The following is a 27,463-nucleotide window of genomic DNA, read 5'->3' as shown; positions in this document are numbered from 1 at the left end:
TATTTTATATGTGGGACGCCTGCCACAGCATGGCTTGATAAGCAGTCCATAGGTCCACGCCTGGGATCCGAACCAGGGAACCCTGGGCTGCTGAAGCAGAGTGTACAACTTAACTGCTACGCCACGGGGCCGGCCCTCCATCTTTTTTTTAAAATGAAGTTAAGTAGCACACTTGCTGGCTGCCCTTCTATTTTGTTCCTAGGGAAACCATGCTCTATCAACCATCTCCACAACTCCCTGTGGGTCAAACCTCTTGGCTGCTCTGATCTTGCAGGTCATTACGGTAATTGCAACCTCCTGACACCCTGGCAGTTAAGCACTGTCACCTGGCCTCTATACTTTGGGGACTCTATCATCTTCATGAATATTAATAGACCCAGCTCTGTGATGGCTCCTCATACCATCCTCCCTGGCCTATGGAGGAGTCACCATCAAATTTCTTAGTGACGCTTCTGCCCCTTTCAGCACATTCCTGATGGCTGTAGGGGAACATGTGTCTTCTGGGCCCTCTTGTGGAACAAATCCTCCGACAGGTCTTCTGGCCTTACATAATATGTGCATTCCAGCATACCCGTTTCCAGGTTCAGGACCAGGGTGAGGCAAGAGACCCTGAGAATGAGTGACTCCTTAAATTTTGCCCTCATGCCCCTCTCTTGCCTCGCCCTCATCTTGGTCTTGTCCACTTTCCTTAGCCTCTTTAGTTTTTCCTCCAGCATCTGTCAGAGCAACATAGGCATTTCCACTTTGGTGAATGTTGGTTATCACACTTCTCAGAGCCATCATAGCAGTGAATTTTCCCCATATTCTGGGGTCCTTGCCAGATTTAAAATCCTGTGTCTTAAGAAAAATGCCTTCAAATCAATGAATTCTTGCTTACCCAACCCAGTCTTATGTTCTGGCCCCTTTCATCAAGCACCCTTAAAATCCAATCCCCGGGTTACTTCCCTGGCTCCTGCTGGTACGTGGGTGCTAGCCAATTCTTGCAACTTCTTTGTTGTAGAGTCTCTTTCTTCTTTCTTTTAGGACCAGGCCAAGCAGGTCCTAAGCCGGGGAGCCAAGAATGGAGGAGGAGGCAGCTCCTGAGTGGGGCATCTGTCTCCTTGTTGGGGACAGGCCTCTGCAGCATTTTCCAGCCCAGTGGAGGTGCTTCCTCCGACTAGGGGTGGGTAAGCCATCTCTGCAAGCTCAGAAGTTTCAGGAGGATCTGCACAGCCAACATATTCAGGAAGCACCTGTCCAGATGTTCCCATCTTATTTTTCTGGGTCCCAGTCTTCCCTGAGTACCCTCACCCTAGCGTAACAGACCTGCCTTGGCTGATATTCAGACCTCCTTGGAGCATTTCAATTTTAACTATCAGATCTGTAGCCTGCTACTCCCACTTCTTTTCCAATGCAAGAGATAAGAGCCTCTTTGTAAATGTAACAAAAGAGGCCCCTTTAATTGCTTGTCAATAACCCTCAGTTTCTCATTACCCCTGGCAGGGCATTGATACAACTGAGCAATAACCCAGTCAACTTTGTTGTCTTTGTAGTCGCTTTGTTGTCTTTCAAATGACTGAATGATTGGATCTGTACCCATATTCCCTTCCACTGGGACACTTCCCCAGGTCATCGCTGGTAAAATCTTTAGCATTTGGACCCCCACCTTGTGTCGGGGCTCTCTGTGCCATACCTACCACACAGGATGGCACCCTCTTAATCTACTGTTGGAGGAGTAAGCCAGTCCCAAATCCTGATCTTCCTGCCTGTTTTCTCAGACCGCTCTCTGTACCATCTGTGTTAGTATGAATCCGCCCAAGGCAAATGCCAAGGTGGGATTAGACATGAAAGATTTATTGGAGGAGGGAGCAGGAGGAGGTGAGAAGAATCTTCAGAATGTCAGTGTAGAAGGGAAGAGGGAAAGATGGAGGATTGAGTGGGTGAGGTCTCAGATTGAGTGCAGTGCTAAGAAAGATTTGGCCAGGTTAATGGGGAGTTCTGGAATCACAGTCGCCGAGGAGTCCTGCATGTTGCTGGAATGGGCCTCCCTTAGTATCTCTCCCATGCTCTGTCATTGGCTGGGAGCAGTCCATGGGAAGTGTGGCCTTGGGGCTAATGCTATGGTGGATCCAGAGGGTCAGGATCTGAGCTGTCAGTCAATTATGCTCCTACAACAGGAGGTCTAAGAGGAGCATTTTCATGACTGATGCAGGGCAACCCAGCTGCCAATGATTGCTAGTCTTCACTGGGTTCAGACATATTTGTGTTTTACTGTCGAAAACAGCTGAGAGGAAATAGGCTAAGTAGGTACTTCTGGGCTAGTTATTTTAACATCATTCAGATGACCACTTTCCATTTTTAACTTCAAAGAAGAAGGGACACTAAATAAATGTAGCTAAACAGTTTACATCATAGTTAAGTAGAGTAACAAACGTAGCCCACGTTAGGTAATTCAGACCAAAAACTTCCATTCTTTCTGGTTGCACAGTGGCTTGTTGGACCTGATGTATGTGGTGTCGTTTTGCAGACAGGTGGTGCCGTGGTAAATCGGAACGTTTCAGTTCATCCACATGGTCACACTACTAATATCACTGTGGAGTTTTGAACCTACTGAGAGGAGTATCAGAGGCAAGATCCTGCCCCCTTGTCTGTAGTGCAGAGCAATTGCTTCAGGCAGAGTGCTTCTGACTCCTGAATCATGTAAGTATTTTTATCCTCTAAGTAGATACTTGCCCTGTTTTTTTTCTTGCCTGTGTTTTCTTTCTCTCTTGATCTTCCTCGGTGGTATTATTAGATTCCAGAGACCTAATGAAAAAATTTGATAGTTACCAATGACATTGATAATAAGGATGTTATTTGCCATTTAGCTCATGTTGGGTATCTTCAGCCAGCATTCTGGTACGTAACTTCTTATACCGCTGGAGTAAGTGCTTTTTCTCTGTTATCTTGATAAATCATTATGTTTCTAATGTCTCTCCAAGTTCATTCCCTCTGTTGGTATCTCTGTGTTGTCTCTCCTTTGGTATTTTTGGAGTAGTGATAAATGTTGGGTTAAAAAAAATGGTGGAGCATACGCTTGCACATGTCCATTGTACTTGTGGGACTCCTTTGTTCTTATTGTATTATCAGGAGAAATTCCCCAGATGCTGTATGACCAAGCTAGGTTAGATAACTTGGTACTTATCCATGTCCAAAGATACCTTGCATTTATAATGGAGATAAGTCAGATAAGAAAGAGATTACAACTTCAGTGACCCCTGTTCAGGACCGTAGGAGTGCCTTGAGTCTAAATGAATAAACATCTATTTGATCTTAGGGTCAAAACAGAAGATATGTGCTAGAGTCAGCAGCTGGGAAAAGCAGGTAAGCTGACAGGCACCGTTAAGTTTCAGTTCTCAAACTGTAATAGATAGGGCTATAGACTATGTGAAGTTTTTGAAGCTTATTTATCTTTTGTGACATAACAGACTTTCCTGCCTTTTCTGTGATCTGACAGTGTATCATAAAACATTTTTAATGCACTTTCTTCATTACTGCTTTTTCTTGATTACTCAACCCAAATGACATAAGCAAGAAGGCATACTGATGAAACCAAGTGAAAAAGAAGTTGAGAAGACGGCCTTAACCATCTTAGTCCTCCTGGAGGGTTCTGGCTCTTGGATGGTTTCATCTTATGAACTGGTCTGTCCTACAATTCCTTTCTGCTCCTCCCTTCCCTGTCCCAAATATGATTTAATACAACCAGAAAACAAATCACAATAACATAAAAAGCAAATAAATTCCATGTGGAGGCTTCATGCTTTTGGAATGGAAAGAGCACTTGTAAGATCTTTTGTGTAAAAGGGAAGAGGTGTTCACAGGGCTGATAGATGTGGAAAGAGGTCTTTCAGTCAGGAGTTGAGAGAAGATGGTAAGAGCCGTGATGCTGTTGGGGAAGGAGCTTTGATTTAGTAGCGACATTAGCTTGATATTCAGAGAGTTATTTTGATTTCCATTGCTCCAGATGGACCTATTTATAACTTTTTCTTTTTCTCTTTCCTTTTCTCCCTCCCACCCATTTATCATCAAAGCAACTTTGTTTAAGGAATTTTTCTTTTTCCTAAAGGAGGCCTCATAGATCAAGTCAAATCATTACCTTCTAAATGTCAGCATTTGGAATAAGCTTTTCTTTATGAAACCATTCTAACCCAGAGGAAGGAAGGCCAGTCAGCAGGAGAAGATTTTCAATTTCAGCAGCTGCAGGCACATCGAGACATGGGCATACTCCCATATGTCATGAAGGGGCTTTTTTGGAACGAACCTTTCTCGAGCTCTTACAGTGTCATTACAAACAGAAAGTCATTTAATTCTTACAGTAGATTGTGACATAGGTGCACTATTATTAGCCTATTGCACACACAAGGAAACTGGGGCTGAGAGAAGTTAGGTAATTTGCACAAGGCCACACAATTAGTATGGAAGTGGTGGAGCTAGGACTGGCTCCAAAGACCATGATTTTCCCATTCTACTTCTTAATATTAGACTATAATGCCACACACACACACACACACACACACACACACACACACACAGAGCATTAGAACTATGTGTAACCCGTGTGATTGCTTCTTATGGACAAGCCTTTGGATTTAATAATAAACTGCTTCCTGAGGAGAAACATCAATTATGAGATGAGGTGAGAGAATGTCCTCAATGAGACCCGGGAAGAAAAGACAGAATAGTCTTTGACGAAGTTGATGCTTTCTCTTTAAAACACATTCATCACGGGCTGGCCCGGTGGCCGAGTGGTTAAGTTCGCGCGCTCTGCTGCAGGCGGCGCAGTGTTTCGTTAGTTCGAAGCCTGGGCGCGGACATGGCACTGCTCATCAGACCACGCTGAGGCAGCGTCCCACATGCCACAACTAGAAGAACCCACAACGAAGAATACACAACTATGTACCGGGGGGCTTTGGGGAGAAAAAGGAAAAAATAAAATCTTTAAAAAAAAAAAAAAAAACCACGTTCATCACTTGGCTTTTCCAATTTTCCTGCCTCATCAACCACTATTTCTGTTTCCTATACTGATTCCTACTCTTCTTCCCAAGCTATTAATGTTGAAAAGACCCAGAACTCAATTTTTAGATCTGTTATCTACACACACTCTCTCTGTATATCTCCTTTCTTCTCAGAACTTTAAATAACAAATCTATGATAATAACTATAAATATTTATCTCCAGCTTGGACCTTTCCCCTAAACTTCATATATCCAACCTCCTCAATGTCTTCGCTGGAGTGTCTAATAGACATCTCACACCTAAGGTTTCCAACACTGAACTCCTGATCTCTACCCTTTCCATGCTCCACATGCCCAGGTATGGTCTTTCCCATTTTAATTAATGACAACTATTTGCTTCTGATTCAGGACAAGAACTTTACCTTTGGATCTAAAGTGAGTCTGTTATGGTCTCACAGGCAGCGTATACTTGTATATATACATATACAGCATATATATTTTTTTCTTTTCTTTTAATCCATTCTGGCAGTCTCTGTCTTTTAATTGGCAAGTTTAATCCATTTATCTTTAAAGTGACTAATGATAAAGAACTTACTTCTGCCATTTTTCTGTTTTCTATACCTCATATCTTTTTTGTTTCTCAATTTCTCTAATATTACCTTCATTTGTGTTCGATTTTTTTCTACCATATCATATGATTCTCTCTTCATTTTCTCTCCTGTATAGACTTTTAGTTATTTTCATAGTGGTTACCATGGGAATTATAATAAATTATCCTGTATTTATATCAATCTAGTTTGAATTGATATCAGCTTAGCTTCAATACCGTATAAAAACCTGTCTCCTATACAGCTTCTTTTCCTTTATATTATTGTCACAAATTATATCTTTATACATTGTGTACCCATTAATGTAGAATTGTAATTATTTTTTATGTATTTGGTTTTTAAATAATATATGAAACAAAAAGAGGATTTGCAAACCAAAAATAAAATAATACTGCTGTTCACATTTACCTATGTAGGTAATTTTACTGGAGTTTGTTATTTCTTCATATGGCTTTGAGTTACTGTCTAGTGTGCTTTCATTTTAGTCTGAAGGAGTCCCTTTAGCACTTTTTTTGTAGGGCAGGTCTGCTAGTGATGAACTCCTTCAGCTTTTGTTTATCTGGGAATGTCTTAATTTCTACTTCATTTTTGAAAGATTGTTTTGCCAGATATAGAATTCTTGGTTGGCAGTTTTTTTTTCTTTTCCCAGCCCTTTAAATAAGCCATCCCAATGCCTTCTGGCCTCCATGGTTTCTCATGAGAAATTAGCTGTTAATATTTTTAAGGATCCTTTGGATGTGAGAAGTTACTTCTCTCTTGCTACTGTTAAGATTCTTTCAGTGTCTTTGGCTTTCAATAGTTTGATTATGTGTCTCAATGTAGATCTTATCCTACATGTGAAGTTGATCATACTTAGAGTTTGTTGAGCTTCTTAGATGTGAAGATTCATATCTTTCATCAAATCTGGGAAGTTTTCAGCCATTGTTTCTTCAAATATTCTTTCTGCTCCTTTCTCACTCTCCTTTCCTTCTCGAACTCACATTATGCATATGTTGGCAGGCTTGATGGTGTCTCAAAGGTTTCTGAAGTTGTGTATTTCTCTGTATTACTATCTGTTTTCTATTTGTTCCATATGTTCTTTGTTCTTCTTTTCCCCTTCCTTCTTTTGAATTAATTGAATATTTAAAAAAATTCTGTTTTATCTCATTTTGCTATTGTTATACATTTTATTTTTACATATGTTATATACCACAAATACATGGTTATCACTTTTTGCTTTAGTTCAGTTCTCTTATAGAGAAATTAATAAAGGAGAAAATACCTTTTTTAGTTACCATTTTTGACATTTTTCATTATTTTGTGTAGATCCAAGCTTTCATCAAATATTGCTTTCCTTCAGTTTTACTGTTTCTTATAGTCTAGATCTTCTGACTATAAACTGTCTCAGCTTTTGTTTGTCAGAAGAACTCTTTGTTTTGCTTTCATTTTTGATGGACATTCTTGCTGGAAATAGAACGTATGGTTGACAGTTTTGTTCTTTCATCAGTTTAAAGTTTAAAGGTGGCATTTCATGTTGTTATCTTCAGATTTTCGTAGTTTCTTTCAAGACATCTGCTTCCATTCTTATTTTTATTCATCTGTATGTAATGTGTTCTTTTTTCTCTGAAGGATTTTAAGATTTTCTCTAAATTACTTATTTTTAGCAATTTGATTACAATGTGCCTTGGAGTAGTTTTCTTTGTGTTAATTTTGTTTGGTATTCATTGAACCTCTTGAATCTGTAAGCTTAGAGTTTTAATCAAATTTTGGTTATAATTTCTTTAAATATTTGTTTCTATATCCTTGAGCATTTATCCTTCTGGACTTCAATTACACATATGTTAGATCATTCAATATTGTCACAAAGGTCAGTGAAGCTCTGTTCATCTTTTCCAGTCTTTTTTTGTTCTATACTTCAGTTTGGATAGTTTCTATTGCTGTATCTTTAAGTTTTCTTCTTATTGATCTTTTCTTCTATGGTGTCTATTCTGCTCTAAATTTCACCCAGTGAATTTTTCATTTTAAAGTCTGTATTTTTATTCTTTAGAAGTTTTCATTTGTTTTTAATTTATTAATTTTCTCTCCTCATTAGGTTTCTACTTTCCTTTAAATATTTTCACATATTTACAACAGCTATTTGAAATTCATTATCTGCTAATTCTATCATTTCTATGTCTATTTTAATTGATCTGGTTTTCTTTTCTTCTGGTTATGGGTCACATTTTCCTACTTCTTGGCAGGTCTAGTAATTTTTGAGTGGATGTTGGACCTTGTAATTTTACATTGTGGTGTGCTGTATTTTTTTATGTTCTTTAAAGACTGTTGGGCTTTGTTCAGCCAACCCTTAAGTTACTTGCATATCATACTTGGACTTGGATCCTTTTTGAGGATTTTTTATAAATTTTGTTAGAGTGAGTTTAGAATAGGCTTTATTCTAAGCCTCGTTTAGTTCTGCCATCAGTACATGATCTTTCTGGCACGTCTACTGAATCCTTAGGTGTTTAACAAGGACTTTCCATCTGACGGTCAGAACACAAATTTCTCCTAGCTATTTATGAGTCCTGATAGTTTTTTACCTTATTGTTCTCTGGTTACTCTTTGCCTTGCTTCATGGAATTAAACTTTAGGCATATGTGACTTGGTATTCAGAAACATACTCACACATGGGCCCTCCCATGCATATTTCTGCAGATCTTTCTGTACACAGATTCCTTCCTGGTACTCTGTCCCTCAGATTCCCTGAATTCTGATTCTGTCTCAATTCAGAAAGACTGCTATGTTCTGCTTGGGATCTTACTCTCCATACCACAAATTATTTCCAGATAGAAATCAAGATGATTTTAGGGCTGTCCTTATTTGTTTCCCTTTTCTTGCAGATCATAGTCTTGCATTGTCTGATGTCTAATAACTGAAAACATTCATTTAATATATTTTGTTTAGATTGTGGTAGGGTAAGTCTGATCTCAGTTACTTCATCATATCCTGAAGTAAAAGTCAACTGTTGGACTCTTGGATACTCTTTTCTCTCTAAGATCGGTCAAATAATATTTACAAGGAGAAGTAATAGCATGATGGTTAAGAGTGTGTACTTGGAAGTCTGGCAGACTTATTTACTAGGCAAGTGACTTTGGGCAAGTGAGAAAACTCTGAGCTTCACTTTCCTCAGTTGTCACATAGGAATAGTAATATCCTTCACCCCAGAATTGTTCCAAAGATTTAATCTGGTAATAGATATCATGAGCTTAGTACAATGATTGCCACATATAAAATGCTCAAAACATTATTATTGTTGTATTATGTCAAATTTAATTCTAAAGCCATTTATATTAGTTTTCTCTTGCTGCTGGGACAATTTGCTGCAAATTTAATGGCCTAAAACAACACAGATTTATTATCTTACAGTTCTGGGGGTCAGAACTCTGAAACGGGTTTCACTGGGCTAAAATAAAGATACGGTCAGGATTGTGTTCTTCTGAATGCTCTAGGAGACAATCCATTTCCTTGCCTTTTGCAGTTTACAAAGTCTGCCCACATTCCTTGCCTCATGTCTGCCTTCCATCTTCAAAGCCAGTAATGGGAGATTGAGTCTGCATGTTGTATCTCCCCAACATTATTTCTTTCTTCACATCTCCTTCTCTGACTCTGACTTTCCTGCACCCCTCCTTCACATATAAGACTCTTGTTGTTATTTTGTGCCCACACAGATAATCCGAGATATTCTGCCCATCTCAAGACTCTTAACTTAATCACATCTGCAAAGTTCCTTTTGCCATGGAAATAGCATAATCATAGTTCTGGGGATTAGAATGTGAACATCTTTGGGGGCCATGATTTTGCCTACCATAGTCTTACTAGTGGTCTTTAAAGACGCATGTTTATCCAATTTGTAAAATACATTCACCCAATCCCTAGGTCCCTAAAGGTGTCATCTCTTTATAGGTTTAACTCAAGTCTAAAATCTCATCACCTCTAAAGTCCCAAATTTCATTATCTAAATCTGCTAAGTCAGGTATGGATGGGTATGATCCATCCTGGGGAAAAATCTCTCTCCATTTGTGTTTGTGTGAAACTAGTAGACAATTTATCTGCTTCCCAAATTGGGACAGGCATAGATAACTGATATTCAGGAATATAGACATTCCCTTTAAAAAAGGGAGAAAATGGAAAGGAAAAGGGAGTTACAGGTCCCAAACAGTTTCAAAGTCTAGTCAGGCAGATATCAGGTTTTAAGGCCTAGGAATAATCCTCTGTGGTTCACAACTCTGCCTCTGGGCTCATGGTTATGTCCTCTGGTCTGACATTGCTGCCCTTGGAGCCATCCTTCTTTTTTCATGAAAGGTAGCACATATTTGCAGCTGGCTAACTTTATCAGCATGAGAGTCTTCTTTCATTTCACATTCTCTCTTTCCTTTTAGTCCAAGCTGGCAGCATTCCTGTAGGTATGTCATTCTCAAGAAAGTTGTGGGTTTCCCATATATGTCATAGGACTTACACCATTATACATGAGGCTCCTCTCCAGATTTTTTTCTGGATAACCCCATTTCTATTCCTGGCTTTTGCTAAGACAGCTGAGGAAATTCATAAATCACATGCCTAATCTCTTTAACGTGTCTTTAATGTGCCCTCTATGTGACTGAACTCTCTGATATTTTGATTCATCTAAGACACTAGCCAAAAGATGTCCAGCCACACCCTGGGATTTCTCTCCAGAGGACTTTCCCAACAATGAAGCTCCTAATTTTAGCATCTTTTGCAATCCAGATACACTGAGAATTTCCCAAATCATCAAGTCCTGGTTCCTTTATATTTAACAGTTCTTCCCTCAATCTGTCTCTATTCCCTGAAATTTATTTGTAGCAGCAAGAAGAAATCAGGCTGCCCCTTCTAAACTCTGCTTGGAAATCTCCTCAGCTAAATATTCAAGTTTGTAATTTATAAGTTTAGCTTTCCACATAACTGCAGGACAAAGTTCATCTAAGCTTTCTCCCGCTATATAGCAAGAATCCTCTTTCCTCCAGTTTCCAATAAGATGTGCATCATTTCTATTTGAGCCCTCACTAGCAGAGTCTTTAACATCCGTATTTCCACTAACAGTCTGTTCAAGGCAATCTAGACATTTTCTATCATGTGCTGCAAGATTATTCTGGCCTCTAGCCATTGCCCAGTTCCAAAACCACTTCCACATTTTTAGGTATTTGTTAGAGTAGTGCCCTAGTTATGGTAACAAAATTTATGCTAGTTTCCCATTGTTGCTGTAACAAATTGTTGTGACAAACTTAGTGGCTTAAAACAACACAGATTTATAATATTACAGTTCTGGAGGTCAGAAGTCCAAAATGGGTTTCAGTGGGCTAAAATATATGTGTTGTTAAGATTGCATTCATCATAGGATTGCATTCCCTCTGCAGGCTCTAGGGGACAACCCAAACCCATTTCCTTGCCTTTTCTATCTTGTAGAGGCTGCCCGCATTTCTTAACTCCTGTTCCCCTCTCATCTTCAAACCAGCAATGGTGGATTGAATTCTCACATCACATCACTCCAAACTTGTTTCTGTCATCACATCTCCTCTGATTCTGACTCTTTTGCCTCCATCATTTTCTATAAAAAGGACTCTTGTAATTATATTTGGTCCACTCAGGTAATCCAGAATAATCACCCCATCTCAAGATCCTTCACTCAATCACATCTGTAAAGTCCCCTTTACAATGCAGGGTAACATATTCATAGGTTCTATGGATTAGGATATGGACGTCTTTGGGGGACTATTATTTAGCCTACCACCCCACTGTATAAAGCATTGTTGTATGTTTCCCTCCTTCCTTCCCTCTGTTTAAATCATTCAGTAAACAACTATATGCAAAGATTATCTCTAACAGAAAGGTTACACATGGACAAAAAATTTAGAACAAAAGGCACAATAGTGGAGAAGAAAGAATCCTGAACTTGGGTTCTAGTCCAAGATCTGTTTGTTTACTTTCAAAAATGATTTACCTCTCTGAATTCTTGTTTTCTTACAAGGGAAAATAACTAGCAATTCTCTTAGATTCCTCTATCTCTGAAATTTGATAAATCTAATGTATCTTACAGCTTGATTAAAGGAGAATATGAAATGTGCTCATTGCAGAGTTAAGTCAAGGCTTATGATCCAGAGATTCCTATAGATTTTCAAGGAGGATCAGGTCTTTGGATAAAAGGCACCTACCCTCTGCTTTTGCTACCAGAAAAGAACTGTACAAATCAATTGCCGATGAGGTAATATAACCTAAACAGAACAAAACAGGCTACTGGGGGAAGGCCCAGGAGTCAGAGCAAAGATGGGAAGAGAGACAAAGGGCTGGCACAGGCTCAGTCCTCAGGAGAGATACCTTCTAGCAGTGTTCCGAGGGGACCCAACCAAGGTGTGGGCAAAAGCCCATCATCAAACACTTGCAAAGCCCTTCCCTGTAGTTATGCAATGGAAAAACAGACAGACAATGACTCAGAGCCTTGACTGTGTGTGGGAGCCACTGAAATAAACTATCAAAGGGGAAAGGTGGATTGCAACAGCTTCCACAAATGGCACTGTGGCAGTACACAAATGAGCTATAGGTGGAGGCAGAAGACTTAGTCAAAGGTATTGTCAACGATCAAGGAAGTGCCTGCAGGTTACTAGCCAGCAAGTGGGTCTGCATGCCTGGAAGCGGGTGGGGAAAGACAGCTCCTCTGCTGGCACTTTGTCAGCTGTCCAGGTGCCACAGTGAGAAAGAGATTTTGTTGTGGCAAGAGGGCCAGAAAAGTCTTCATTCTTGATCTGACCCATCACCTGAAAATTTTCACCATGTTTCTGGCTTAAATCTGATAGTGGGTAGTAGGATGCATGTTGAAAGAAGTAGGGAGTGTGCCAGCCACACTTCATATTGAGTTGAATGAAGAGGTCAAACATTTTCCCAGAGTTCTGTCAGAGAACATGAGGGAACACAGATGGATAGCAGAGCAAAGCAATGCATCCTTAGAGATGGGACCAAGTGTTTGGCTGGAATAATTTGAACAGCTGAGGACAAAAGTCCATGTGAATGAAGAGGAAAATCTCCCAATCTCATGCTAAAGATAGACAGGGTTATAGAGAAAGATTTTTGATGTTTAATTCTACTGCAGGATTACAGAAAATTCTCCTTACCAGCTTTTTGGTATTTATGTCACATATTATGTCAGATTCCTGGAACTTGTGACTAAAATAATTTTCTTTCAGGTGGTTCTAATCTTTAGCATGTGGGCATTGGATTAGTAGGTTGTACGGACTATAAATTCCCTGAGGAACTTGGTGAAAAAAATTAGTAAAATGATTTGTAAGCCTGAATTATTCTAACAGTTTGATCAAAATGGTATACTTGGTATGTCTGAGCAGAAATATTTACAATATCTTTTGATATGAGAAAGAGAGAAACAATGCCAATTGCATAAATTAAACTCTGGACTCCAAGCAAAGAATGGACCTTTTCCTGGCTTGCTCGTTGGCAGAATAACAGACTTCTTTTGGTTGATCCTACTTCGTGGTGGGTTGTTTCTAAATTCTATTCTTAGACCAGAGTTGAATGGAATGTATGATGGAGGCTTCCCCAATTTATGAGTATTATTGTAAGGGAGAACCTGTTTTCTTCTCTAGAATTTGAAAATCCCAGTGGGTTGCAGAGGAGCAAGTGATGCAAAGGAGAGGGGATCATAGAAAAATCTTTCTGACTTTCTAGTAGCATTAGCAGTAGCAGCCAAATCAAGTTTCTGGCTTGGCAGTGACAGTGGACCATTTGCAAGTCGTTGCAACAAGACTGAATTTACAGGGTAGCAGTGGTAGCAACGCTAGAGGTGATGGTGGTTGCCCCAAGATTGAGTTCCTAGGGGCATTTGTGCAAGCCACAGTGTTCAGTGTTCTTTGGCAGCATTAGTGACTGCCTCACTGGATGAGTTTAGCAGCATGATTTTAGGCTGTGTTCGTTGCTATTAGCTCCAAGCCTGGCTTTCCACCCTTCATATTTATATTGTAAGCTGCCTAATGTCCTTTTAATAGATTCTTTTCACTTTGGTTCTGCTAAACTTTGGTTTGCTGCTTACAACTCAAAGCCTGACAGATACTTTTGGGGATCTTGTTAAAATACAATTCCATGGCCTAGACACAATCAATCAGAATATCTGGCATTTGGGCACAGAAATCTAACTTTTTAAAGATCTTGAATCAAACACAAATTTTTCTGTAGCAAGTGACAAAAAACTGAATTCAAACCAGTTTAAGAAAAAAAGAAATGTATTGACTCATATAATTTAAAAGTCTAGGGAGTAGATATTCAGACAGTACTGAATTCAGAGCTCAAACGATGTCTTCAGGATTTGGTCTCTATTTCCTGGTTTTGTCTTCTGTGGTGTTTTCTTTAGTCTAAAATTTCATGGGGTAGCAAGATGGTGGCAGCGGCTCCAGACCTTGCATCCTCTCAGCTGCGTTCTAGTAGACAGAGCATTTGTCTTTGTCCTGGAAGCCATGGTTATGGTGGAGATCCATGTCTGAAACCATTCCTGTGGCCGAGGGAATGTGAAGCTCCAATTAGTTGGCCTGAGTCTCCTGCCACCTCTGGAGCCCAGATCCTCTCAGGAATACACTTTTTCTTTTCATTTCACTGACAGTGTCAACTTTTTGTTAACCATCCTTTCTGAGGGCTGGTAGATATCCTCATGCTTGCAGTTAATTTGTATGCTCATTCACTCATTTATTCATGAATAGATGGAACACGTGCTAGGCATTGGCTAGATAAAGGGGATTTAAAGTTGGTCCTTATTTTAAAAGAGCATGGATTTTAGTGGGGGAGACACATAAATAAACCAGTATTTAAATTCATTTGATTTATTCTTGAACAATTATCAAATGCTTGGCACTATTCTAGTGCTGGGGTTACAGTAGTGAATAAAATAAAGTATTTGTCCTGATAGAGCTTACATTATGGTGGAATAAGACAGAAGATAAACCAATAAGCAAACAACTTAGGAGATAGTGATAACTACAATTGAAAGTAGTCAGACAAGACCTCTCTGAGAGGGTGGCAGAGATGTAGAAGAAATGAGGGAGAGACCGTGTGGATATCCCCAGGGAAAAACATTCTAGGCAGAGGAAGCATCAGGTATAAGGTGCCTGAAGCAGGACCATGTTTGGCCAGTGTAGTTGGAGCAGAGTGTTGGGGAGAGTGTTGCAAATGAGTTTAAGGAGATAGAGGGGTCTAGATTATGTAGGGTCTTCTAAACCATTGTAATGTCTCTGATATGGGAGTAATTTGGGGATTCTGAGCAGAGAAGAGACATGATACAACTTGTTTTCAAAGAATCACTCTGTCTGTTGCATGAAAAGAGACAGGGAAGGAAGCTGGGAGACCAGTTGGGGGGCTGTTACATAATCCAGGTGCGAGAGAATGGGGCTGACCCAGTGTGATGAGGAGGAAGTGGCTGGATTGTGGATGTATTTTGAAGGCAGAGCTCACAAGATTCACTATGGATTGATTGTGAAGTGAGAGAGAAAGAGAAGAGTCAAGGATGATTCTAAGGTTTTTGGCTTTAGCAACTGGAAGAATAAAATTGCCATTTATTGAAAAGGGAAAAATTGCTAAAGGAGTTTGCTAAGCTGCCTATTAGACATTCAAGTGCGTGTGTTAAGTTGGTAGTTGGGTGTTCTAGTCTAGACAGGGTAGAGGTTTGGGCTAGGATACATATTTGGGCATGGTTATCCCTATAGGTGGTATTTAAAGCTATGAAAGTGATGATATCACCTAGAAAGTGAATAGACAGAGCTTAGGAAAGAGCACTCCAGGTTTTAGGCCTCAGGCTGATCAGGAGAAGCAGCAAAGGGGATGGAATAATAGCTGCCAGTGAGATAGGAGGAGAACCAAGAAAAAGTGCTGCCTAGAAGCCAAGAGAAGAAAGTCTTCCAAGAAGGAAGGAATGATTAATTGTATCAAATGCTGCAACTGTGATAGACCAGTAAGATGAGGACTAAGAATTCACCATTTTTTATGCCATGTCAAAGACATTTGTGACTTTGTCAAGAGTTGTTTTGCTAGAATAGTCAAGATGAAAAGGCCAATTTAAATGTATTCCAGAGATAAAGGGAGAAGAGGAATGAGTGACAGTGAGTATCGACAATTTCTTGATGGCTCTTTGCTGCAAAGGAAAGCAGAGAAATGAGGAGGTGGCTAGAAGGGATGTGGGGTCAAACGAGGTCAGTGTGATGTGAGTATAAGTATAGTGTGCTCGGGGTCCTTTGGGACTACATAAAAATTTACCTGCAGTAGATGTAAGGATGGAGCTTAGAGGAATGTCCAGGAGCCATCAGTAATAGCAGATGAGGAGAACATTTTTCAAATGAGGGGTATGTTTGAAGATACGCCAGTGTGGTACAACACGAGATTTGGCAAACTGTATGTAATTTGGAATGGCTGAAAGGAAAGGCCACGAGGCAGATTGGTAGGATATTAAGCTAAAGGATAGTCAGCATCGTACCTTGAAGTGAATTTTACTTTTTGAGCTAAAGAGAACTTTTGAGATATTTTCAGTAATGGAGTGAAGTGATGAGATTTGCATTTTCCAAAGAGAAGCCTGGAAGCAGTATGGAAGATGGATTAAAGTAGGGGTAGACCGGCATCAAAGAGACAGGAGAGTCTTGCAGAAACCCAAGAGAAAAGTGACAAAGGACTGAATTTAGATGTGTCACTGAAATTGGAGGGAAAAGATATGCAAGATGTAAAGAAGATAGGATCTATCGGATTCTCTGTTTGGAGGTCAAGGTGTGGAATGAGCAAGGAAGAAAGGTAGCAGGACTTTCACTTCTTTTAGGTATCAGATGGTTGGTGGGTCATTAGCAGAGCTAAGGACTATAGGAGTAGTTTTTAAAATTCTATTTTAGTTTTGGATATGTTGAATTTAAGAGATATGTGGAAGATTTTAAGTTGAGAAATTTAGTGGACATTATGAGTTTGGAGTTCCAGAAAATGGTTTGGGTGGGAGATACAGATCTGGGAATCATGATACATAGGTGTTGGCTAAGTGATGGATTTGGATGAAGTCCATCAGAGAAAGGGTGTAGAGCAGAAGTTCTTAATCCGAAGTTCAGCTGCACGTGGCTGGAGGAAAATGTCCAGCTGTGCTGATTCGTCCCACTGTAAATCTATGACCACACATTTAAGTGAGCCTTCCGTGGCAGCACAGCAATCTTCTTTCTCAAATCTCCAACAACCCTCTTCACTCCTCACACTCAGCTGATGACTTTGCACTTAATTAACTGAGGAAACAGGAACAATCACAGAAGAACTACTTCGCCTTCTCACCATCCAATCTCCCAGTTACTCTGTGTCTGTACCCACATGCTCTGCTTTTATTCCTGTTGCAACAGGCAAACTGCTCAAGCTCCTGTCTAACTCCAGGTATGCACTGGATCTCCTTCCCTCCCTTCTGCTCAAGGACTTCGCTCCTGCAATCATCCCTTTTCTCTTTTGCTTCATTGGTTTTCTCCTCTTTACTCATCACACCCATCTGCATGCTGTAATACGTCCCATCTGAAAAAGCTCTCTCGAGACTCCACATTCCCATTCCACTACCCCCACCCCCCGTTTCTCTGCTCTCCTTCATAGCAGTACTCTTGGGAAGAGTTGTCTGTCATCAAACTCTCACCTCCCGTTATCTCTGGAACACACTCCAGTCGGGCTCTTGTCCTCTGATTCCACTAAAACCAATCTTATGCCTGGCAAAGATCTCTTTCTTGCCAAATTCAATAAACAGTTCTTAATCTTCATCTTACTCATCCTCTCAGTAGCCTGCGATACAGTTGATGACTCCCTCTTTCTTCAAACACTTTTTTGCTGTTGTTGGCTTCCAGAACCTCATATTTTCTTGGTTTTCTTATCTCACAGCTGCTTCCTTCTCAGTCTCCTTCACTGGGTCTTTCTATTCTTACTGAAATTGAAAGGGTGAAATACCCCAGAGCTGAGTCCTCAGCTTTCTCTTCTCTATTTGCTCTCCTTCCTAGGTGATCTCACCCAGAGTCATGGCTTTAAATAACATCTGGTCAAATATCCATTTCAGAGAGGTCTTTCTTCTCCATGACTCTCCTAAACTGCTTTGTTGTTCTTCATGACAATTATCACTATTTGAAATCATATATATATTTAAAATTATTTGTTTATTGTCTGTCTTCCCCACGAGAACAGGGATCTTGTCTATTTTGTTCTCTGTTGTATCCTAGGCAACTAGAACAGTGCCTGGCACATAATAGGCTCTTAAAAAATATTTAATAAATGTGTGTTCTCAAGAGGCTTCCATAGCTTTTTTCTTATTCCTAACTCCCCAAAGGGAAGAATCATTCATCTTCAGAGTAAAAACACATAAGAGCCAAAGAAAGACACCTGGGGAATATAGATATTTAAGAGCCAAGCAAGAAAAAAGATCCTGAAAAGGAGATCAAGAATCAATAGAGAGAAAGAAAGGGGGGAAATGATGAGGCCAACATGAGGAAAATTTCAAGCTAAAGAGTTAAGATAAGGGCAGAAGAGCATTTAGGTTGGATAAGGAAAGGACAGGTGTGAGTTCATGTAGTAAATAAGAAACTTTTGTTATTCTGGGCTGTGGAAAGAGGAGCAAAGAAAAGCGTGAAATCCCAGTCTGGCAGATGAGACTGCTTGGAGGGAGAGGTGGTGCTGGAGGTGAGAGGTGGTGCTTAGAGGGAGAAGTGGAGTGCTGCTGTACCAAATACCTGAACGTGTGGAAGTAGTTTTGGCACTGGGCAATGGGTAGAGACTGGAAGAGTTGTGAGGTGCATGTGAGAAGTATGGACATTAAGGGAAATTCTGGTGAGAGCTCAGAAAGCAAGGAGGAGAGCTAGAGAGAAGCTCTAAGAGAATGCATAAATAATCATGAATAACATAATGTTGGTAGAAATAAGGACATTAAACACCATTCTGGTGATGCGTCACATGGAAATGAGTAACATGTTATTGGAAACTGGAGAAAAGGCTATCCTTGTCGTAAAGTGACCAGGCGCTTGGCTGAGTTGTGTTCATGGTCTAGCGTTTTGTGGAAGATAGGACTTGTAAGCAATGAAACTAGATGTTTAGCTGAGGAGATTTCTAAGCAAAGTGTTGAAAGAGTGGCTTGGTTCCTCGGGGCTGCTTATAGTAAAATGTGAGAGGAGAGAAATGAATTGAAGAAGGAATGGTTAATTCCAGAATCAAAATTGAAGGTTTAGAAAATTCTCAGCTATCCATTTTGCAAAAAATGAGACATAAGTTTATGTTGCTTTAGCCACCCGGTCTATGGTATTTTGGTACAGCATTCCCAGCAGACTAGGGCAGATTTTGGGAGCCAGTAGCTCCTCGAGAGGTGCAAGGTTCAGTGTGGCGTGCTAGTCACTTTTTCCCCTCTGGATTCAGCTCAGGGTTTTGCTCCGAATCAAAATGATCTGGGAACTGTTCTTCAAAAGATTGAGCCTCTCACTTGGCCCTTGCTAGGTAAATAATTGTGAAGGTAATTCACTTTTTTATTTCCAGAGGAGAGGAAGGTCTTCCGAGACAAAGGGGACACAGCCTGCTTGAAAGGCTCCTTGGCCTGAAAACGACTGCTTACTCTGCCTGACCCTGAAAGGAGAGTGTGGTGTATCTTGCGTTCCTGCTTCCAAGGGAGGTGTTTAAGCACAGAAATGTGGAAATGGGCAAGTAATTCAAGGGCCTCAGGCTAAGGCAGAGGTGCCAAGGCTACCCAGAGGTAGGAGTTTATGGGAGGCGGAAAGACATCCTGAGAACAAGTTTATACAAGAACGCTCAGGGAGGGACATAAAAGGAGGTGAGGCAAGAAGCCTCAAGATTAACTTGGCATCTTGCAAATGTTTTTCAGAAAATCCCCAACTAGGGGTTGTCAGAAAGCCTTCCTGTGCTGTCCACAGATGCTTGCACTTGCCCCAAACCTGCTTCCTTGCTGGATGTGCAACTCAAACCAGTCTTTAGAAACTCAGCTTTGGCAGCATTTGAAGTAAATCATTTCTTGCTTGGCACTTCCCCTGGGTAGGAGGGAGGACTCTCATGAGCAGGTGCTGGCATAGCTGATACAGAGCTGTGGCCCTTCTGGGTAAGATTTTGAGGAGAAAAACAGAGTCATTTCCTTCCTTCAGGCATTCTGCCATCCCATGAACAATTTTGGAGGTTCTGCTGAATAACCAGATTAAAGGCTCTATGCTCTATTTTACTTGTCCGTTGAGATATATAAAGCTTCTGAAGATAGTGATATCTTTCAGAGAAAAGTGTAGGTTAGTCAATCCACTGGACTATTATCCTTTAATTCCTTGTTACACTTTCCACTAGAGCAGCTAAGGATCCTACCTCTATTTAACATTTCTTTTGTTAAAAAAGCATTCATAGGTTCATGCTGCTAAAACCTGCAAGAGGCTATGCTTTTGCGAAAAGATGAGTATTATTTAGCCTTTATGAGGGATCTGCAAAATCCTTAATAAAGATAGGTATGTCCTACTGGCTAGGCTCCAAGAATAAAGCTAGAAACTTTAACAATATTACTATACATGTAGTTTTTACCAATGTGCCAATTTTTTTCCATGTGACTTGTTACCATTTGCAGGTATTTACTATTAATGCGCCTGCCGTACCTCGGTTTGATGAAGAGCAACTGTAGTTTGTTAATGCTTTTACTGACAAAAGTTATCTAGATAGCACCTTATCACGTGGAGGGCAATTAAACCCTGTTTAAGAAATACTACCTAGCAAAGCAAATTAAAAGTGGGAATGTTTGGACAGTCTTATAGCATCAAGAAGAATGATGTGCTTGCAGAATTTCTTCTTGTCACCTAATTGACAGGTTCTATTTGAAGTAGAAAGCTTTTTTAAAAATTTTTTTAAAATTTATTTTTTATTGTGGTAACATTGGTTTATAACATTATATAAATATCAGGTGTACATTGTTATATATTTCGATTTCTGTGTAGATTACATCATGTTCACCACCCAAAGACTAATTACAATCCATCACCACACGCATGTGCTGAAGTAGAAAGCTTTTCTGCTGGGTACCATACGGGATAATAGAGACAATGTGAATTCCAGAGAACTGATGAGATTGTGTGACATGTGTAAGAAATCTACCATTTATAAACATGATTTTGGCAGGAAATATATCAGTCAACTAAATAAAAGGCTATTCTTACTAAGTAGTCTGAGTCTCTTAATTCATGGTTCTCAGAATGTGCTCTCTGGACCAGCAGCATCAGCTTCACTTAGATACTCATTAGACATGCAGATTCTCAGGCCGCACTTAGACCTACTGAACAGAGACTCTAGGGCTGGGACCCAGCAACCTGCAGTTAATCGGTCCTCCAGGTAATTCTGATATATGCTACTTTGAAACCACTGTCTTGAATCCAAATCAGTACTGTGACCAACAGTACTTTTTCGGTTCCATAATTACCTAGGAGTCTTTATGTTGGGAGATCTTGAGACATCAAATGGGACTGGTCAGATTTTCTATAGACAAAATGTTTTGTCTGGATGGCTAGGCAACTGACAATCATTTTCTCATTAATTCACTCATTCAACAAATATTTTCTGAATGCTTATAGTCTGGGCACTATACGAATAATAGTGAACAAGACAGAAAAGAGCTCTGTTTCACAAGATACCATCCTGGGCTGAATATTACATATTAATATAGATGTTGGGGCTGGCCCCTTGGCCAAGTGGTTGAGTTCACGTGCTCTGCTTCCATGGCCTGGGGTTTCACTGGTTCAGATCCTGGGTGCAGATCTAGTGCTGCTCGTTGAGCCATGCTGAGGTGGCATCCCATGTGCCACAACTAGAAGGACCCACAACAGAAATATACAACTCTGTACTGGGGGGCTTTGGGGAGAAGAAGGAAAAAAATATAGAGATGTTAATTTAGCACAGTGGCTGAAATTGCCTGTCAGTAGACTGTAGGGGGAAAGGTTTTTATAACAATCATCTCTCCCGATGGGTGAAAATTAGCTACTCCTTACAGGGAAGGAATTCTTCCTAGGTTTCACCCGATGATACGGCAATGTTGTATTTACATTGAACCAACACAGCCAGGTGAAAAGTGAACAGTTCAATCAGTTGTTTCATTAAACAACCCCAAATAATTGGGTTTTACTCCACTAAATTGTCCAAACCAACCAGCAGTGTTGGGATTGTGTCAACTTAGCGTGAGTCTTCATTTATGTGGAAGGTTATGTCTGGAGATTTTAGGTGGAAAAACCACTGGTGGATGAAAAGGAAGACTTGGAACATAAATGATCCAGTTTGGTTACTGCCTGATTTTACTAGTTTTTTCTTAGCATTCCAGTTTATTTTGTAATATACATGGCCTACCTGTATGAAAAGGGATCAACCATGTTAACATTAAAAGTGATATGAAGAGAATTTAGGATCAATACCTAGCTTCATAAAATTTATTTGGTTGCTAGGAAGTAAATGACAATTCTAGTTCTCATCCAATTTAGTGATTTTCTTACAGGCAAAATATGAAGTAAAGCATATCTTAATTCTCTCTTCATTTCTTGAATTTATTAATATATATAGTAGGGTAATAACAGGTTTTAACAAAGACGCCACAGAATCTGAACTTGTTTATTCATATAAGGGAACTAAATCTTTTGATTTGTGTCACTGTGAATATCTTTGAAAGTGATTATTAAACACCAATTGCCATATGAGGTTTTTGTGAACATTTTGTATGTTAATCAGTCACTGTCAATCACTGTTAGAGGAAACTGTCAGGCTTACTGTCTGGCCGGGCACAGGGAAACCAGAAACACTTGTCTTAGAGTTTAGACCAACTCACTCTACTTTTTTTTCTGGGGCAGGAAAAAACAGGTATGGTTCCTAACTGAGAGTCCCAAACTCAAATGCTTTGAAGGTGCTAGACTGGTAGCATAAATGTATGAACAGGGCAGATCTATGAGACAAAAGGACGTGGTGGGGCTGTACCCGGGCATGCGTGTCTTGTCTACAAGTGGTTCAGCTTCAATTGTTTCAGTCATATCTTATGCATGGAGATATGTACTTGATTCATTTCTCAAAATTAGCAGATTAAAGGCCACAGAAGAAGGTAGATCAGTGGTCTGGGTCCAGCTTTTGATCTGTAGTATCAAGATACTGGTCTCTCCAGGATTGATAGTTTGTGAACATATGTTAAACCACTAGAATGTGTTAATTTGAACTGTATGAAATTATCGTTTTTATAGGTAAAAAAATGGTTAGATATTGGCTATTCCATATGATTAAACTAAATATTTTCTATCGAGAACTAACAAAAACAGGACTCATATTCTTTTATCCTTTCCTCCGTTCTCTAAGGTAAAGAGGAGTTTTAAGTTTGTATGATTATTTGGTTTTTTTCTCTGTAAAGCCAAATTCTCCTCCGGTGGTCTTGGTTTAGTTATTCAAATATATTCAGTCATTCAAAAAGGTTTTTTTAGAAGTTGGGAATACAATTGTGAACAAGATACACTCCACACTTGCTCTTATGGTCCTTATTTAGCGTAGCCTTAGAGAAGTAAACAGGCGATTCTGTTATCATGAAATGCACTAAAGGAGGGTCAGGGTGCTGTGAGAATACTTAGGAGGAAGACATCTAACTTGAAACTAGGAATTCAGGAAGGTTTCTTGGAAGAAAGGACTTCTAAATTGAGAGTGGAAGGATCATTAAGAATTGGCCAGGCCAAGGGGAGGGACAAGAGATGGAGTAACATATGCAAAGCTGAAAGGGAATCTGACCATTTTTAGTGAACTATTAATGGTTCAGCTTGACCAGAGTATATAATGTGAGGAGCACAAAGTGAGTTTGGAGAAGTCTGGAGAGACCACAGTCCTGAAGGATCATTTATGCCAGGTTAAGGTATTCGGAGGTTATCCCATAGGCAATGGCTGCTTGTTGAAAGATTTAGAGGGAACAGGATGCAGTGTGATCAGATTTGAAATTTTACTAAAACCGCTTTGGAAAGAAAATTGGAGACTATTGTAGTAACAGTGGAAACAGAAAATAGTAACTTGAAATAGGCAATGGCAGGGCCTGGTGATTAACTGTGATAGAAGGAATACACAGAGTTAAAGACAATTCACAAGTATCTGACTTAAAAAAATGTTTGTGACATTTAGTGGAGCTCAGAACTACAGAAGAGGAGCAGGTTTGGAATGGAAGACTGTGAGTTTACTTTTGGACCTGATGAGTTTGAGTTGGTTTAGAAAATCCAAACTGAGAAGTTCAATAAATAATTAGATACACAGGAAAGACATTTGACAATGGAGCTAAAATTTAGAAGCTTATAGATGTAATAGAAGCCATGGGAGCAGATAGATTCATACGCTGGAGTATATGGAGTGAGAAAAGGCCCGAGCATGATCTTTGTAGAACAGAAAATTTAAGGGACAGGCAAAGGAAGAGAACTCTACAAAAGATATTGGGAGGAAGTAACCAGAGAGGTAGAAGGAAAATCAGAAGGATGTGTCCTAATAGAAGTCAGGGAAAGCATGCCCACCACAAAGGCTGTTGAGAGTACAAGTCAGACTGAAGTTGATCATATTTAGCAATAAAGAAGCCATTAGTGACCTGCTGATAGCAGTTTTGCTGGACTGGTAGGGTCAGAAACAAATTGAAGTGGTTAAGGAGTGGGTCTGAGTTGAGCAAAAGGAGATTGTGTGTAGACAGATCTTTAAGAAGTTTGGCTTTGAAGGAGAAAAAGGAATGTGATACTGAAGTAAGTTAGTTATTTTTAAAGGATGGTCTCCTCTTGATATGAAAGGGAGAAGTGTTTGAAGATACGTGAGTGATGGGAGATAGGTGAAAGGTTGAGGTTCCTAAGAAGGCTGGAGGGAGTGGGATCCAGAACACAGAGGAAGGGTTAGTCTTACACAGGAGGAACAGGAGGGAAGAATTCTGAAGCTTTGAGTTTTGTGATGGGAAGTTGAGAAGATTGCCAATCTAATGGATTTTATTTTCTTCATGAAGTAGGAGAAGTGGTCATCTACTGAACATGAGAAGCGGTTTGAAGTTGGAAGTTTGAGGAAAACAGAGGTTTGTAACAGATATTTGTGTACTGAAGAGAATTCACCCACATTAACACAAACAGAAGATCTGAACAGAACTTGTGGTGTTAATTAACATGAAAAGAGACAATGTGGCAACTACGCAAGCGTAACGTAGGAAATAGATCACTAAATAATAGTGAGTAAGAGATATAGGATAACAAAGGCTGAGGAGGAACCTAGTCAAGAAAACATATAATTAAAAGGAACAGAAAAAAATTCTCCATGAGCGTTTTGTACACAGAAGGATTTAATAAGGATATGAAATACGTATAGTAAGTTCTTAAATAGCAGAACGAAATGAAAAAGGCCACAGAGCTAAGAAAAGAGGACCAACACCATATAGAACTAATTCATCTGGTAGGGTAATGAACAGATTAGACATGGCTTAAAACTGAGTTATTCACACGGAGGAAAGGCTTAATAGAATCAACACGAAAAATACATTGAAACAATTAGACAGAAGGTAATACAGAGACAAAGCTGCTATAGCAGTAGAATAACTGGAACCCTTAAAGTGGAAAACCCAACAAATAGCATGTAAAATGTATTCGTAAATATCATATAGAAATATAGAATATACATACAGAATATGTCTATATTTTTAATGTATAGTAAGATTCATTAAGAAGACAATGATAGGAAGAAAATATAACCCAAGAATGTAATACCCAGACAAATTGTCATTCATGTGTAACGGTAATGGAAGTTATTACTAAACACTCAAGAACTCAGTGAATACAGCACATGTGAAGCCTCAGTGAAAAACAAAAGGACTATTTGATGAAATACTGATAATCAAAGAATAAATAAAAATATAGAACTCAGGAATGGTAAAAGAACAAGCAGTGATTATTGGATCAGTTTAGCTATTGATCTAAGGTTTAACAACCATGGGAATTACGGCTATGAAGCAAATGAAAGAAAGCGTAAAAATAGCCAACCAAAATGAGGATGTGGGAGGAAGTGAAAGCTTGCTAATTTTCTTATCTTGCTTAGGAAGGAGTCAATTGATAATGTCTATACTAAACATTCAAGTTTAATCATTATTTAATGATTTAAACTGTTTATATTTTATAACTTTTTTCCATAAACCTTAGAGAGATATTTTAGGAAAGAACATATTTTACAGTGATAAAAACATTTAGCTAAAGTTCAGCAATTATTTTAGTGCACTTCAGTTTCTTTTTCTTTTTTTAAGATTTCATGCTTTTTATGAAAATGTAGCATGTATACTGTGATTCTTTTTTAATAAATTTTAATCGATCTGCTTATCTGTCATTTATCTAATTAATATGTCTACATGTATTTATGCATTTTGAGATATCTAGGATGAATGTCATATTTTTGGAATAATGGTCACAACAAAAAAATGGTTATTTTCAGATGGCAAGATTTGAGGATGATTATTTTACTTTCTCCTTTATACTTTTTGTATTATATAAATTCCTTTAATAAGCATTCTTTAAAAAATTGACATCTACTCATTTTAAAAATTAAGTTTATAGAAAAGCACAATAAAAGAACAAAATCACCTACCACCTGGAAATAGTTATTATTTTGTTACATATCCTTCCAGAACTGTTCCCTGAATATACATACATGGTCACACACACACACACTTTTTTTAAAACAAATTAAGATCATATTGTTTGCACAATTTTTTAATGTGTTCTCTGGTATATTGTGGACATCTTTTAATGTCAATAAATATAGATCCACACCATAATTTTAAGTAAAATTTTATTGTTTATCCAGTCTTTCATTTGTTTTACCAGTTTCCTAAAGAGAGACGTTTAAAATGTTCAATAGTTTTCACTTTTATAAAAACACTTCTAGGTGAACAGCTCATTCATGTATATTTCCACACTTATTTAATTATTTATTAAGGTAAGTTCCTAAAAGTAGAATTTCTGGATTTAAATTTACATGTTTTGTGGGGAGGGGGAAGGAAGCAAATTGTGTGTGTGTGTGTGTGTGTGTGTGTGTGTGTGTAAACAGACATCAAGCAGTGTGCTGCCCAGACATTCCCGCTAAAGAGAAAGAGTCAGCATGCACCTCCTGGGGTCTGAGAGTATGTCTCCAAATGCCCAGCTGCAAGTGTGAGTTGTTTTTGATTTTCATATTTTATCTTAAAAATTCATACTGATTTTTGCACTCTATTTTTAAAAACTATACATGTAATGTCTTATGCCTCTAGATCTTTGAGTGAATTAACGTTCCAAGAAAGTGTGTCAAGAATATCCTGTTGCTCATGTAACTCCCATTACACTGCCCTGTTCTCTGTTTGAAAAGCACATAAAAGGGATAAATCAACAAAAGCTGATTGTTAGTCAAGGAACAATTGTCAACCAAGCATTGTGCGAGATGTGGGGAATTACTAAGAAGTTGAGAACTTTAGTCCTTGCCTTTGACTAGCCTCCAATTTACGTTTCCCTTGAACAAGCTCATCAAAGAATTACGCTGGACCTGATAGCTGACTGGGCTAAGGTCTGTGATGAATTTGCTTGGCAGGACCAAAAGTCCCTATGGCATTCGTTGCGCACTTCCAGGGGCTTGCTAATGTGTTTGCTGTGTTCTCTGAGGCATCGTCATTAGACTCTGTAGCATGGTAGAGTCTTGGGAAGAGGATCAGGTACCCTGCTGGCAAGAGAGCAGTGTAATGAAGATAGGAGTTTATAGGCTTTCACATTTGGGTCAAGTACAGTACAGAAAATGTAAATGAACTCAATCCTAAATTAACCAGGATGTCCAATTCAGGAAACTTTTTGATACACGTGATCTTACGAACTTCAAGCTAAG

The sequence above is a fragment of the Equus quagga genome, chromosome 9, assembly GCF_021613505.1.
Source record: "Equus quagga isolate Etosha38 chromosome 9, UCLA_HA_Equagga_1.0, whole genome shotgun sequence".
Classification (NCBI taxonomy): Eukaryota; Metazoa; Chordata; class Mammalia; order Perissodactyla; family Equidae; genus Equus; species Equus quagga.
This window is presented reverse-complemented; position numbering follows the sequence as displayed.